General features: G+C 36.1%; 1 long non-coding RNA gene across 2 annotated transcripts in view; it reads left to right on the forward strand.

Annotated features, from left to right (window-relative positions):
• Window positions 1-16397, forward strand: part of LOC149918168 (uncharacterized) — a 56050-nt gene that overhangs the window by 31036 nt on the left and 8617 nt on the right. For both annotated transcript variants that reach the window (XR_016466047.1, XR_016466048.1), the window contains 3 exons: window positions 6296-6358; window positions 12197-12407; window positions 15091-15229. This is a non-coding gene — a long non-coding RNA (uncharacterized LOC149918168). The remainder of the gene's footprint in view (window positions 1-6295; window positions 6359-12196; window positions 12408-15090; window positions 15230-16397) is intronic.

The following is a 16397-nucleotide window of genomic DNA, read 5'->3' on the forward strand; positions in this document are numbered from 1 at the left end:
AAGACTCTTTTGGTCAGATTCTCTGCTAGTCCTTTAGATATCACTATTTTAATGAAGACTATTATTGATTGATTGATTGATGAGTCAAAGGAGTCTTGGGGGAAGTGATGTGGATTCTGCAGCATTTACTGTGGTGGTTTGTGTACATCTGTTGCTGAACTGGATGTGGTTTGGATAAAGCACTTCTCTCTGAAGTGCTCTTATAGAATCACAGAATCATAGAATTGCTCAGGTTGGAAAAGACCTTACAGATCATCATGTCCAACTGCAACCTAATCATTCTACCTAACTCTAACAACTACGCCATGCACTAATCCAGAGGAGGGCCAGGGTCCACAGGAGGGCCACGAACATGATCAGAGGCCTGGAGCACCTCTTCTATGAGGAAAGGCTGAGGGAATTGGACTTGTGTAGCTTGAAGAAGAGAAGACTTTGGGGAGACCTCATTGCAGCCTTTGGGTACTTGAAGAGGGCATATAAACAGGAAGGGAAACAGCTGTTTACGAGGGTGGATAGTGATAGGACAAGGGGGAGTGGTTCTAAACTGAGACAAGGGAGGTTTAGGTTAGATATCAGGAGGAAATTTTTCACACAGTGGGTGATGACACACTGAAACAGGTTGCCCAAGGAGGTTGTGGATGTCCCATCTCTGGAGGCATTCAAGGCCAGGCTGGCTATGGCCCTGGGCAGCCTGGTCTTGTGGTTGGCGACCCTGCACATAGCAGGGGGGTTGAAACTAGAGTTTCACTATGGTCCCTTTCAACCCAGGCCATTCTATGATTCTACGACAATCCCAGAAGCTGAGGTTTGAGAATTAATTTTCTCTTGACTTTCCTAAGAAAGCTTGTCTTTTGCCTTTTACATAATTTTTCTTCTGCAGCAGCTCAGTTATGTATATAAATATATATTAAGTAGAAAATAACCTAAATATTAGTATTAAGCTACATTTGATGTTTCCTGAAAGCTTTTGATTATTCTACCTATGTAAATGCTCATATCCTTATATATTACTAATGTACTGTACTTGTAATACATATTTAGTACTACAATCTACCAAATATTGCACATTTATTATGTTGATACATCATACAGAAGATACTTGCACAAAGATGCTTTACTGAAGATCGATAATAGCAAAGTTAGAACAAATGTCATACTGCTGTGGAGATTTGCAGATGATTTTATTCAGTCTGTAGTAACCCTCAACATTCCCTCACATGAAACACCTACTTAGTACCAAAATTCACACACTTATTTTCAATACCAGCTTCTTTCACTGTTTGATTTATTGACACATTAAGTGGGTTTTCAAACCTAACAAATAGCCTGAAATATTTTTTTCACTTCCACTTTTTCTCTGAGGCAGTGAGGGTCAGTTTCTGTTGTGAGCTCTTAAATCCAATTTAGAATTAGCTGGAAATCATTAGCACTCAATATAAATTCAGCAGTAAGCTTGAAATGAGCTGGTAGTTTGACTGGGCTTGTACAAGATCTATCTTAAAGTGGAGGTAACTACTTCTCAACTGACACTTTTTTGGTGTCAAATTTATTGAATGGTATTATTCCTGCTGTCTCTAAAAAATTTGCATTTTCAGATTATTGGTTGCTTTTACGGCTCAGGAGAAAAAGAACCTTGCCCAGTGGCAGTCCCATGGGTTTTTACAGGTAGACTTTTCAGAATTGCATGCTGAAGTATTTGTATCCATTGCAAACAGAGGTGATGTTACAATAAAATAGGCAAAAATGCTAGTGATGCAGTTCTATTGAAAAGGTTGAAAAATTGTAAGATGAAAGCATATATTGTTTCCATATAAAAATACCCAATCTCCATCATTTAGTTGAGTATTTCTACATTGCTACTAAGCAGCTAGATGGCCATGTAAACACTGCATTTTATATAAGGTCCATACAGATTTCAGTTGTGCATATACTTTGGAGATGAATGATTAAGTGGGAGCCTTGCCATTCAAACCTGTTTGTTAGTGTGAAAAAACAATCTATTAATAATGCATCAGATCTCATAAGTTTGCCCACCTTGTTCATCTTTGTGAATTAGAAAATGTTCTTGCCTTTCCCTCAATAAGCATCTAAAATTTCTGATAAGGCAATTGGAAGCAATTTCCCAGCTGCCTTTTTGTGACTGTATGTCAGTGAGAGGAAAAGATGAAAGAAGGATCCAGTAAAGGGACAGGGAGATGCAGTATAGTCTAACATCGAAAAGGAGTCCTTGGGGAAGCATTTTCTCTAACAGAGACTTTGAAAAGTGTGCTGTCTCTTTTCATTTGATTTTACTTGTGTTCAGGGCAAGAGCACCTTGTAAATTCCTGTAAATAAATGAGGCAGCATCAGAGAACACCTAACTCCCTCACCAATTTCCCCTTGTAATGGAAACGGTGTTCAAGACTCGGCTTTTTTGCTGGTTGTTCAAGTGAATAATGGGCAATGCTCTTCAAATTTTGCATGCACTGCAAACTGCCATTCTTCTTTACTTTTACTTGTATTGTAATGGATTACTATCATAAAGTAACGATTGTGTTGGAAGTAAACCTTATGCCAGGTGGACACTTCTTGTTGCAAGATGAAATCTTATGTTATAGCAGTGCTTTTACTTTGCCAACCTGAAAATAAGTTCCTCAGAGCATACCTTGGTATTTTCTAGTTGGAGGGAGAGAGAGTACACGCTTTCTGCTACAGAGGGAAAAACCTTGCATGTTTATATATATCTAAGACCTATGGAAGTTGATATAAAAGTTGCCCAATGACAACTTTTATTTTGAAGAAACTTCCTGTTTTCTTTGGCTGAGGTTGCCTTTTTCAAAATAAAATGTTGGCACATAAAAAGAGGTGCAGCACTAGAAAATGAGTATTTCTAATTCACTATCATAATATTGCAAGTTTTTGAGCGTTTTACAATTTCTTCTTATAAATTTGAAAATGGCTCAGGAAAATTTGAATGCATAGAATTTTAAACTCAGAGGTTGGCTTAAGCTGCAGATTGTTTTTGTATATACATAACACAGAAGACAGGTAAGTAGTGAAGTAGGTGCTGGACTTGCATATAGTACTATGTGCCTGTACAAAAACCTATTGTATTTATGTTTTTGAGGTGAATGACAAAATGGGAGCCTTACCTTACAAACTCATCAGTTTAATTACAAGGTTTGCCTAAAGACTAGTGCTCAAATTTAAGTAAGTAGGAGTAATTTATTTATTTATTTATTTATTTATTTTATGAAAAGTCTAGCAGAGCAAAACTGTTAGTAGATATATTATTTTATGTGAAACTCCTGATTTTGTAGGAAATATAATATATACTTGTCCATTTTACTCCTCAAAGGTAACTGCAACTTCATTGCCATTTTGGAGTGTGCAAGTTGGCTGCGTGTTTTGATAGTAATAGGAATATTATTTCCAAGCAATTTATTTTAATTCCAGGTTCTCAAGTCCTATGACAACAATGGGTTGCAGAAAAAGCAGTAGGAGAAATGCCTTCACAAGGAATGAGAAGACTTTTTCCAAGGTTCTCCAGCTGCAAAGATATAGACCCAAATCAGAAAAGATGATAATTTAAAATATTAATATTAATGCATTGCAATAATAGAAACTGGTCAGTTGGTTAATCAAGGAGTGTACTCATGCATGGGGGAAAAAAAAAAAAAAAAAAAAGGTTTACTTCCTGTAAAACTTCAGCAAGTATGATGAAGTTTCCATACTGGCAGACTGTTATGAACGAATATGAAAGGGAAATTGTTTCACTGGCTTAGGTCCTACATATGGACAATTTCTCTGTAATCATCCTTGAGAAACAATGCAAGTCTGAACTTTTTATTTAATCATACATGAACCCAAAAGAAGTCCAGTCCAAAAAGGCATAGCCCTTGAAATGCATTCTCTCACAAATTAGATGAGCGCACTGAAGATTTTTTGAATCCTGAGAAGCATAACTGGGAGTAAAATAAGATGAAGTTTTTTTGTGTGTGTATGGGAGATCTTGCAAAACAGAGAACATAACTCTAAAGACATCATTAAAAATGACTGGAACTTATATATGTTTTACACTGTTTACTAGGAAGTCATATAAGGAAAAAGATGGAGGCAGTAAGCATTTTAGATTGATTGTTTCATAGAATAGCAGAAAGGTCCTGCAAATGTTCAAAACGCTAAAATTACTGTAATTTAAGAATTTTGCATCAGAAGGGTATTTCAGTATTAATTAACACAACTTTTCATAATTATACTAATAAACATTTCAAAAACGCTTGGCAAGAATGGCATAGAAAATATTCCCTTTATCATTACTTATTGGATACGCCAAAACATGAGTATGGCACTTGAACAGTTCTGTAAACTACCTGCTCAAAGTGCTGCAATGTAAAAAGAAATAACCTGACAGGGTTTTAATGAAAGCAAACAAAAGGACTGGTGTTCCCATGTGTTTATTTGATTTAGTAATATTTAGTAAGTCAGTGCACAAATAACTCGGACACTGCAGCTCAGATTTAATCTCCAGCAACAGTAGCACATATGCATAATTTTTTTTTTTATTCACTTAAGTAAATGAATGCTAAACATATATTCTGAGTTCACATTCTTTCTTCACTTAGATTCTTCAGCACTGATTTAAATTATAATTTGTTAGTCTACCCCAATCTATTTACTCTGCATAGCCGTGATTTAACATGTAAGAAAAAAAAACTTGGTAAAAACATGAAAAATCTGTATTTTTGACTGTGCTTTAATTTTGATTAAGCTTTTACTGGTGAAAGGAGTGTTTTGATGTTAATTTTTTACCACCTCTGCAAAACGACCCTTCCCCAGTATACTTACCTCTGTAATATCTGAGTAGCTTCCAGTATGAAATAACCTCTTTCACAGACTGTAGTCTATCTGTGATGTGCAGATCCAAAATGCATTTTAATTTTTTTCTTCTCCTGTCAGGGAAGCAGGGAAAGAGAGAACATTTATTTTGAATTTGTGCGGTTGTTCTTTTTCCGGGATGAGTCAGAGTGGCTTTCTTCTTTTTTTTCTTTCTGATCCTGTGTGAGTAGTGGGTCTTTTTTTTTTCTTAGAAATGATATGTTTCAATCATATCTGCAATGTGACATTACAGGTATCTAAATTATGTGCTTATCAGTAGCTTTCAAACTGAGCTGAGCCAAAAGAAGCATGATCAGTTCAAGTAGAAAAATTACGTATGGCTCATTATGGCGAAAACACAGAACTGGAGGATTCTACCTTGGCGGAGCAGATCTATATTTTCACTAGAAAGTAAATTATTATTGTAATCTATAAAAGTGTTCACAATTAAAGTATTTGAATTTACTTGATTTTTTTTTCTTCTTGGGTCGTGATATAACTGTTAAACAGAGTGGAGATGAATACTGAGAAGGGACTTAGTCTCATATGAAGATGCACAAATCAAGCTTGTATCAGGTTTTCTAACATTCCAAAAAATTGCAGAAGGAGACAGTTTCCTAAAAACTCTTTTCATCTCTTGAAAACATTGTCATATCTTGCAGAAGTTCATTTAGATGTCTCTACAGGATTGATGAAAAGCAGGCTATGGAAGAGCTCCAAGTCACATGCCAGCAGCTCCTTGAGTTCATGCTGCTTTAGGATAAAAATCCTCTATTCCATGTTGTTTTAAAGAAAGCTGTCTGGGAGAATCCAAAGTGATGCCCAGGAGTGAATTCAAAATTAATCACACAATAAAAAGGTTCAATACTCAAATGAGAATTCTGGTCCTCTTTGCTTGAGCAGTAAAGGTAAAGATAATGATTTGTTAAGCAGTAAGGATTTGCCCTTTAATTCCTAGGCAAAGGTGCCAGAGGATACTGTGATGAAAAATTGCATTGCTGTGATGCGAGGTGATCTTCTGGCTTGATGCACTGTCCCAAGAGGCCAAGGATTGGATTCCTCTGAATGTGCAACTGACACTTTCTACAAAGCATGATTAATTTAGCTTTCTCTGGATGTGTATTATTTTTAGCTTACATGAAATTAGCCCATCTGTTAATTTTACTTGGATTTTTAAAAAGAGACTTAAAAGAGAGAAACATTCTCTTTGTATTGTGAAGGTACACTCTTCCAGTCTTCATTGTTTTACTTAAACTAATTATGCACCTTTTCCATATGTAAAAGAAACATATGTATTTTATTACATTTTTATATGGATGAGGCATTCTTTTTTGACAGTTTACTTCAGGGTGAAAAAAGAGAGCGCTGGATGCTGCTTAGAGCCACAGCCATCTTTATGAATTGCTATTTACTAATTTCCTTTCCTTCTTGTCTCCAGGGAACCTTGAAGGTGGCCGAGGTCATTGCAGCAGACTGCAAACTGATTGAAGCCTCTGAGGAGGTAATAATACTTTCTCATTCCTCTCTTGTTTAATCTTGACAAACTAGCTGTAACTCGCTGTGGATTAGCAACATACAATCTGGTGTGGTAGAACAAGCCAGGTTTAAAGTGTGTCTTTAAACTTCATTAAGGGTTTTTCATTCCTACAAGATTAGAAAGTGTTTTGTTTTTTGTTTTTTGTTTTTTGTTTTTTTTTTTTGTTTGTTTGAATCTGAGCTGCAGTAAAAGCTGGGTCACTGGGTTAATGGACAATAAGAAACAATTAATCTGTAAATCCACTGAGTTAACGTAATGATGTAGAACAGATTTTTAAATCTTAAAGGATTTAGAGGATGCTATTTTCCCTTTCTGTTGCTTGTTAAAATAGAATATACTTTACGTGTTCCAGTTTAGCAGACATTTTGACTTCCAAATCAACCAGTAGTGCTTTCACTTGTCTGTGGTACTTATTTCCTTCTTAGTTGATTGTGTAAATCCTTCAACTGTGTGGTGCATATTTGTCAGCATATGCAGCAAACCTCCCTCTGAAGCTAGTGAGTGATTTTATGAATATTGAATGGGTAACCAAAACAGTAGTGTCTTTCTTCCACTCCACTTGAGGCAATAGATATTTTGCATGGAAGACATTTTAGTCATATCACTGTCATACTCTGCCCTGTATATAGAACTAAGTATCAGTGCTGAAACAATCCTTGAAGCCAGGTGAGTTTTACTGTAAATATTTCCAGCATCGTTCCTGTTTAACTAGTTTAACTAAATGCTTGTATAGCATCAAAACCTGGATATCAGAAATTTTAATAAAATATATATATGTAGTAAAAGCCATGATAATGCTACTGCTGAAACTGTGCTAAACTTCCAAATATGCAGACTGAGATAGTGTTATATATATATATGTTTCATGCTCGTGTACATGTTTATGTCTTTATCAAAAGGAAGCAAAGGTGTATTATACTAACAAAAGTACTGAATGTATTTTCTGTATGTATACAGGCTTGATAGATCTAAGACATAATGAAAACTGTTAGTTGCATCATTTCAGTCAAGTGTTTAAAATCTTGGTGACTATAAACCCTTTTGTAAGGACTTGATCATTAAAACGGCTCCTTACAAACAAGAGGAGATTAAATAGGTGTATTTAGGGAGGGAACTGGAGGTTCAGCAGACTAATTGCATAGCACAACAGATAGCAAATTGCATGTGTCTGAGAAATAGACAGGAGCATAGAAATCTGTGTCCATCCATAAACCCCCTTTGCCTCTTATCCCCCAGTCCAGACTAAAACATTACTTGGTCTTAGAAGCAAATAGGGCTGACGTAGAGATGCCTTTATAGAGAAAAGCAATTGCTTCAAGATGGACCACAGTGGTTGATAAAAATAAATAATGAATAAATAATTGTATGTGCTGTGTTCTCGACTAGCCTAAGACGCAAGGATTATGTAGAGATCACTCACCATTTTTCTGAAAAGTATTTGAAATCTGTTCCAGATAGACAAGACATAGTAAATGCACAGAACCAATTCTCTCATTTAGGGTCTGTGATTATGAGGCAGAAGACCTGATCAGTATATCTGCTCTGAGTGAACCTAACTATCGTAAGTTCACTTATCTTACACTGGGGCAAAGCTGGAGCGATGAGATGGATGGGTAGCAGATAAGGACAAACATCCACCTGGAGTTTTTATCAAGTGGTGGCATTGTAGTATTTAAGGGTTAATGGTTTTTAAGCTTCTTTTAATTGGAAGAAAAGACTGTGTAAAAGTTTTCTTTTTATAGCGTTAATCTACAGATTAATGTTTCCTGTCTTTTAATGACATATTCCCCAGCAGCAGATGAGTGGTATACTGACGTATAATCAAAGTCAGTCATAGCCTGCTGGCAAGCAATGACCTTACCTTCAACTCATCATGCTGGATAAAGAGGGTTCAGCCTTTTTTATTCTTTAACATTAGTTTGTAATACAAATGCATAAAAAGCACAACTTGTATTTTTTTGCACGCTCGATAGAATGTTGGCCAGAATAACCCAGAATAACAATGCAGTAATATCTGCTTTCTTAAAGCACTTTTCTTTATTTCCTGGTTGAAGTTTGCCAAGGGGTGTGTGTTTGTGTGTGTGTGAAAAGAAGAGACAGAGACACAAAAAGGGCTGAAAGTTCAGCAGATTTTCTGAGATTTCAAATGCAGTTTCTGTGTTGCATGTACCTAAAAAAAAAAAAAAAAAAAAAAGCATTAGCTAGTTTGGGCAGATTTTAATGTAACCATTGCACTTAAACAAGGCTTCCACTCATGACTAACTGTTTCCTGAGGCATTTATTAGTTCAGGCATGTATTCTATGGATTATAAAGAGAGCATAATACTATATTTGAGTATATCATCTAGATGTGTATGCATTCTAGTCTATTTTTGTTGCACAAGGGAAGCTAAGTTTTTTTTTTTTTTTTGCTCTGTTTCCTTTGAAACCTTCCTCTCATGCTGCAATATTAGGGGAGGAAAAATCTGTCTAGCATTATATGCTGATACAATTAAATGCAGAAGCTGGCTAGCATTTGCATGTATTGGCTCCAAGTCAGGAAGGTGCCCATAAAAGTAAAATATATATATATATATATATATATATGAATCAGTGTGTATGCATTCATGTATGCATATATATGTATACATAAATAATAAAATATAACTGAAACATGGTAATTATTTTTCTCCTGATTTCAAAATGGATTCCACTCCTTTGTCTTTGCCAAAGTAAGATAAATCTAGTGTTTCTTTCAATCCATCTTGCAGTATTTATCAGCTCAATAAACATACCCTGGAAAACCAAAGAGAAACTATTGGTGTTCTTTAGCAGAGAGTGAAACAGAGCCAGACATTCTGAGAGTTTATGAGAGCATGTAAAAAGATCATTTCCTGAAAAAGTCCCTAGTTAGAGTGGAAAGATCAAAATGGCCTGATAGGGAGATTGTGTTAGTCACAAAATACAATGCACGTTGCATTTTGGAGCTATCATCTACTTAACACTTACTGTTGCTGGTCTGAAGAAAAATAGCACATGTTGCTGCCTTATTGAATGTGGCAACAATAATGAAAAGTGTAGAGGAGGTGTAGTGATGGAAAATATAGATGCTAGAAGGAGCCAGCTTTATGCTGTGGTGAGTGAAAATTGCCTTCCATCAACCTGTGGATCGACTTAGCCCCATGACTACAGACTCCTAGCTCACTGATAGAAAAATAAGCTGTACAACCTTCTACTTACATTAAGAACTATACCAGCTCAGCCCCTGTCAGTGCATATTACTACTTCATACTATTTTTCTCTACTGCCCTGATGTATCAGATGCTTTTTTTTTTTTTTTTTTTTTTTTTTTTTTTTTTTTTTCCCCCCCACTTACTAAACTGGAAAACAGTCTGGCGAAGCTCCTAGATTATTTGCCAGACCCACCAAAACTACCTTGCAGATGCTCAAGATGCAGTTATGTATATGCAATGGTTACATTAGAACCTGCCCAATTAACCTATGTATAATATCATCTCCTCAGCACACATGGAAATACTAAAAATATAATAATGAGTAGGACAGGTCAGCAATTTTACATCAAAGCTCCCTCTATTTTTATATTTATTTATTTTATTCAAGACTGTGCATTTCATGTTTTAGTTGGAAATTTAATTATCTGTGAAAAGAAACTGAAAGATATCCCCACAAACAAACAAACAAAAAAAAAACAAACAAAAAAACCAACAACCTAAAAATATATAAGGGTGTGGTTATAATGATTAGTGAAACCTGTGTTGGGTGCCTTATGTGTTCCTCTTGCTGTGTGGGGTGGGGCCTGGGTACCCCCATGGTGTACCAGGTGGGCACCAGCAAGAGAAGAGATTGTATGGTATCTATGGTTATTAAGTCAGGAAAGCTAGTCCAGGGTTGATAATATGGATAAGGCATCTGTAAAAAACTTTGGTAATACATTTTCAATTCAGAAATTTTTTATCAATGAATTTCATGTTTTAAGCTTTCAAGGTTCAGGTATACTGTGTAGCCTTTTCAGTTTTTATCTCTGTGATTTCATGTGGCAATAATGTTGCACATTGATTATTGATTTATTTTATTCTAGTTTTAGGTTAGTTTTCCCTAACTTCTGATAGTAGTTACTGTTGAAAATCTAACATACTTGTTGCATTGTGAAATAATCACTGTTTTTGTAGGACAGTTGCTCAGGAACCCTGAAAAACCGGATGCCATTTTCTAAAGCTTTTTCTACATCTGCTTGCAAGCAGAGTGGTAAAATCTTCCCTTCGTTATGAAGAAAAGAATGGGGATGGCAGTGAGAGAGAGGATGAGAAGAAACTGAAACTCAGCCAAGTGCACTATGTCCCATTGGAATTTAATGGGCAGCTTATAAGACTTCATGAACTAAAGGATTGACTGGCAAAAGCTGTGGCAGTCTTCCTAAGCCAACCCTGACAAAAGCAACCTTATTCTGTTTTTGAGCTAGGTTTGGTTTTCTGTTTTTGTGTGGGAGAACAGTGTGCTATATTAAAGGAGCTAAACCCTTGAAAATTAAGTTGTCTGAGATGCATGCTGCTTTTTCACTTGTGATTCTGAGAGGACAATGAAAGTGCTGGATTTTTCATCTTTCTGTAATCTCAATTTTACATTGAAGGTGAACCTCATCTTCAAGAATAGAACATAGAATATAAAAGATTGTTCTTTATGTAAAAAACAGCTTGAGAAATTTTCTAGGAGATCTAATATAGTTACTCAAAGTGCATTGATAAATAGCAGAGTGTACCTTCTTTTCTTTAATACTGCTCAGTACTGTACATTTTTTACTTTCATTCCTTGTTTCCATGCATTCACCTGGGATGCTCATTAATCTGGTATTCCTATTATCAGCATGCTTTGAAAGAGACCAGATTTTCACCAGAAATCTTGACATACATGTAAATCTTCCAGTTAGGAAAAGAAAAGATAAAACACCACACGTTGGTGTCTATAGGTCAACCACACTCTATATAAAATAAGGTTCTGTGTGGTTAAAATAAATGAAAAAGAAAAATCATCAATCCATTTTAAACAAGAATGTATTCTTTAATGAACGGTCCTTTGAAATCAGGGCTGTGATTTAATACTGTCTCTGACTGTATATACTAAGTAACATAGTATATCTCTGTGCTCAGGAGTGGCTGCAGACTACTTCAGAGATACTTTGTTTTCATCACTGAAATGTCCATATCTGCTTGCTACATAGTTCCCTCTGGGAGGAGGATAGAGAAAAACAACTGGTACTTATCTTCTGCTCTTAGATTACTTTGCAGTTTTCTTCAATGTGAGGGACTCCGGGGAGGTGCTGCATATCTTTTGTTTGCCATTTTCTCCCTGGGGTTTTTGAGGCCCCTTTCAACCCAAGTCATTCTTGGTTCTGTGATAATGCTCCTTCTTGACTGCGCCACTGAACACCATAGCAGAGTGTCCTTGTGTTTGTTGCTGGGTGTGAGGTGCTGCCCGAGTTTTGCGAAAATAGTCCCTTATGTGCAGACGCTGGAATAGCTCTAGTTAACTTCCAGAGGTGGAGTCCCCAAAGATAAATTGTAATGGGCACATTTGAGTGAATTTCTAAAAGTTCAGTAATGTAATTAGGAAGCAACTACCTGTGTTGAGCCCTCAGATGGTGCCTCACTTGGGTTTGGTAAAATATTTACATCTCAAACAGAAATTCTGTGAGATTTTGTGTGATTTTCAGCTGTTTTGATAAAGTCAAGAATTTTTGCTCTAAGAAGAGAAAAATATAGTTAGCAACTGTGATGTGGGTAATCACCTTGTTTGTGTAAATTACAGGATCATTTCTGAGCCACTGAAGAAAGACAGCTATGAAAACAGACCAATGCAAATAAGTCTGTATCGGATGAAAAGTTTCCATGAAAGAAGTACTAATGCTGATTGGAGAAATAATGGTATGAACTCATGTAGACACTCCTCTCCACTTGCTGAAAACCCTATCAAAATCTGAAGCTATCCAAGAGAAGGCATTATAGCCCTCAGGAAAAAGGTGAGACAACTTTACAAGTGTCTAGCAGAGCCTTGCCCATTTGTTCTACTGCAGTGAAGTTGCAGTGAAACAGAAATGGGAAGAAGTATTGTTTAAATTATGTGGTAAGGTGGTAGATCCACCCTTGTTGGGAAGGGCACTGTGACACCTGTGACCTTCTTTCACTTGCCTTTGCTGGCAGACAGCAACTCTCCTGTGTTCTCCTGTCAATTTACTTTAATTTGTGGAATTAATTTCTTGCAAAATTGTGCAGTTGCCTGTGAAAACATGGCTTCAGAGCAGGGTCTTTGTGTCTGTGTATAGGAGGTTGTTTTCCCTCCTACATTGGGTGTGACCTAAAAACTTTCAGGGTAGCTTTCTGAGAATGTAAGCATGCCCCCGGCTCAGTAGGATGTTGCTGAGATATCATGAAATTTTTGGTGTCCAACCGCACATGTGTTGTTTGATAAGAGTGTATGTTTACCATCTCCGACTACAGGAAAAATGATTCTACTTACTGTGTATTTGCTACCCTGTGGACAGTGCATAAATGCTCATGCCTTTTACTCTATTTACATGATGAAGAAGTGAGAGGAAAGTCATAGGTTCTTCTATGCTCATCCTTTAATCTTGCGGAGAGTTTGCCAGCTTAATTTGTTTGGAGTTGAACATTCAAGAGCTTTAAACTTTAAACATGAGTGATAAGGGACTTTTAGAAAAATTGGCATGCTAGAACAGAAAGCTTTTAATATTGAGGTAATGTACATTGAATAATGTTGTGAGACTTTGAAATATAGTGGGTTTTTTTTTTTTTTTTTTTTTGAAATTTTGTTTTCTGCAAATTCTGAATTCAACTTTCTTTTCAGGTGTCAAGTATTTTTATAAGGATTTTCCAATAACTATGCATTTCATTATTTTGAAATTGAAGGGCCTTTTTGCCATAGGTTTACTTAATTTTCTTAGTCTGCTTACTCTCTGTCTTTGTTCAGAGCATAGCACATACATTTAGTATTTGGTACCTATGCAGTGCAAAATTCTGTATGATTAAATCTTTGATAAATATATTATTTAGATAGCTATATGCACACATATGCAGTGTTAACATATGAGTTCCTGCCTCCCTGCTAAGACTGGGAGTAGAGAACTTCAGCTACAGTGAAGTGAGTGTTGAAATTGCAAGTGGTATTTATGGTCAGAACTTCCTTCATTAGAACCTTCCAATCCAAAGAGTCAGTCAGTCTGGTTGGCTGATACGCTGAAAACTGAACATCATCAAAATTATTAAAATTCCTTCTCAGTCAGCCAAGTGGGTGTGTATTTCCACTTCCTCCGCACCCCAATTTTTTCTCTTTTTCTGAGGTGTCAGTAGCCAGTCTGTCAGCAACCCAGTCCAGTCATATCTGCACATGAAAAATATTCAAATTAACAACAAAACACACCTCAGCTGAGGTTTCCTCCCTAGTAGCACTATTTAGTACAGAGTTTCTTTTTAGCAGCTCATTTGATGCTGGATGCCTGACCCCTGCTACCATAATAGCTGTTAATGGAAACTTCACCTCCTGCAAGGATAAGATGGATTTTTGGCAGCTGTGAGAGATTATGAAGAGCAAGAACAATCTTAGATGGAATCAGAAGAAAAGGAAGCATATGTACCTTGAGAAACACTCAGCTGGTTTTTATTATACACCAAGCCTATATTTATTACGATGACTAGCCAAGAGATAGAAATTGATAGATCTCTGCTCTCTGACCAAGGAGGCTAGTGTCAGCTTGATAAATCCTTTCTTTCTTCTAGTTTGTACATGTACAAGTGACTAGAGCTATTCAAAATTACTGGGAGTCTGTCTTGCAAACGTCTTCTGAGAGCGTTCTTCATCATGTTTTTCTCGTGTTGCTACCTTGTCCTTAGCTCTCCTTTCTAAAGTGGAAAGCAAAAGAAATGAGGTAAAACAAGAGTTGTTTCTTTTTACAAGAGTAAAACGAGTTGTTTCTTATTACAACAATTCTAGTTGATCAGACATCAAATAAATTAATCCTTTCTTTATAATTTTTTTTCACTAGAAACTCTTCCTAAGAATGTGCAAAATCTGAGAAATACCTCAGAGCACAGAAAAGAGTAATTAAAAATCAGAATTTGAAAATTCAATCATTAAAAGTAAAAAAAAGTAAAACTGCTCTTGAAAAGAGACTGGTTATAAAAAAAAAAAAAGAGAGAGAGAGAGAAAAAGGGGAAAAATGCTTGTCAGTGAGAATGAGAATTGTTTTGTCTTCTATTCAAGTCTGGAAAACACGAGACCTTGCTGACCTGTCACTAAAGATAACTAGACAACATCTACCAACCAGAAAACATTTGAATATGTGACTGAAGGCACTGTGAAGGGAGCCAAATGAATCAAGTAAACATAATGCCATGGCAAAAAAAAAAAAAAAAAAAAAAAAAAAAAAAAAAAATCCATTTAGTTACAACTGAGTAAACATGGAAATATGTTGCTGTAAACAAGCGTGGGGCTTGGCTACAGGTTCTCCACGTCTGAATTGAAAATCTGATACAAATCAGATGGGAAGGCCTTTTAAAAGTTAATTTCAGAAAGAATTCCAAATTAAAGGAGTTGGGAGACAGGAGTTGTCTTTTTAGCTTATCCAAAAAGGATGGGAGTTGAGAGTATTTCAGAAGTTTCCATTATACTTGTTTGGTCTGTTGCAGGTACTCCTGAAGCACTTTGTTCCCTTGAGATCATAGTGGTCCATTCTGCACTCCTCTGGAATAACCTGTAAAAATTCATGGCGTGCTGTGTAACTGCCACCAGTACAATCCTCTACTTTTTTCACTGACTACTGATGTTGTAAGTGCACACTCTATTGTGGTAGAATTTAAATTGTTATCACTGCTGGAGGTGCCAAAATTCAAATCAGAACTTCAGTGGTGGTTTAATACTGGCACACTCTTCAAGTGCTGAATGATTGAAAGTTGATTACATCATCATCCATTGGAAACAAAGCAGTATGTGTAGGTAGAATATAAGATGGTGTCAGGATGGAGCAGAATTTCTACTTCTACAACTGCAATTTAGTTTCTTTCTTTTCTTTAGGCATAGTTAATATAGTAATATGGGTATATAGTAATATAGTAATATAGTAATATGGGGAGTAATAACTCCTGAGCTAAACTACTTCCACCTCTGTTCTACATGCCCAATCCCGTGAAGAACTGACCAAGTTTAGAAGTTTAGCCTTGTTCTCATAGAATTTAAACCTGACAATTTTAAATAGTTAATAGTTCAATGTTAAAAACATTGCAAATGTCCAAATCTCATTTAATAGATGAATTTAGTCGTGCATCACAATAGTTCATGTGTAGTATGAGCACTAAGCAGAGTGCAGTAAAAGGTGACTATGAATAGTTCTGAAATCACTGTGATGGTTTTCCTTGATATTTGTTTAATGTTTTCACAAGTAGTTAAATGATGAACTACTTGGACATAGGTCTGCAAGAGTATCCAATTTCCAATGCAAACAAGACTGTATTACCTTCAGACCCATTTTTGAGTATCTGGACCATTGGTTCCTCAAGTTTTCTGGTGACAGCCTCATCAGACTTTTCAGGCAGAGATATGTGGAGGAAATTACATCTACTGGAACTGGAATTACTTCAGAGAAGTAGCTGTACAAGGGATGACTGCTGGCACTTCATTTCAAATCGCTGAAAAAGAAGGAAATTCTTAACAGACTTCAAAGATATGTGCATTTTTAAATTATTTTTAGATGGAATTCCATTTTGCTCTTTTGCACCCTTCTAAATTGTGGCTGGAATCTGAAGGAAGTAATTTTGTTTTCCGGTCTATGAAAGCAGCCAGTATATTTTTAGAATTCAAGATAAAAAGCTTCACTATGGTTTTTTAAGAAGTATGTCTTGCTGGATCGGCTGTGGAGTAAACTGTTTCTCTGCAATTGAACTGAAATCGTTTATGGAATAGTCATTATTCTGTTGCTAAAAAGAATTTTCATTTTAAG

This window comes from Phasianus colchicus, chromosome 4 (genome assembly GCF_987193195.1).
Source record: "Phasianus colchicus chromosome 4, bPhaCol1.hap1.1, whole genome shotgun sequence".
Taxonomy (NCBI): domain Eukaryota; kingdom Metazoa; phylum Chordata; class Aves; order Galliformes; family Phasianidae; genus Phasianus; species Phasianus colchicus.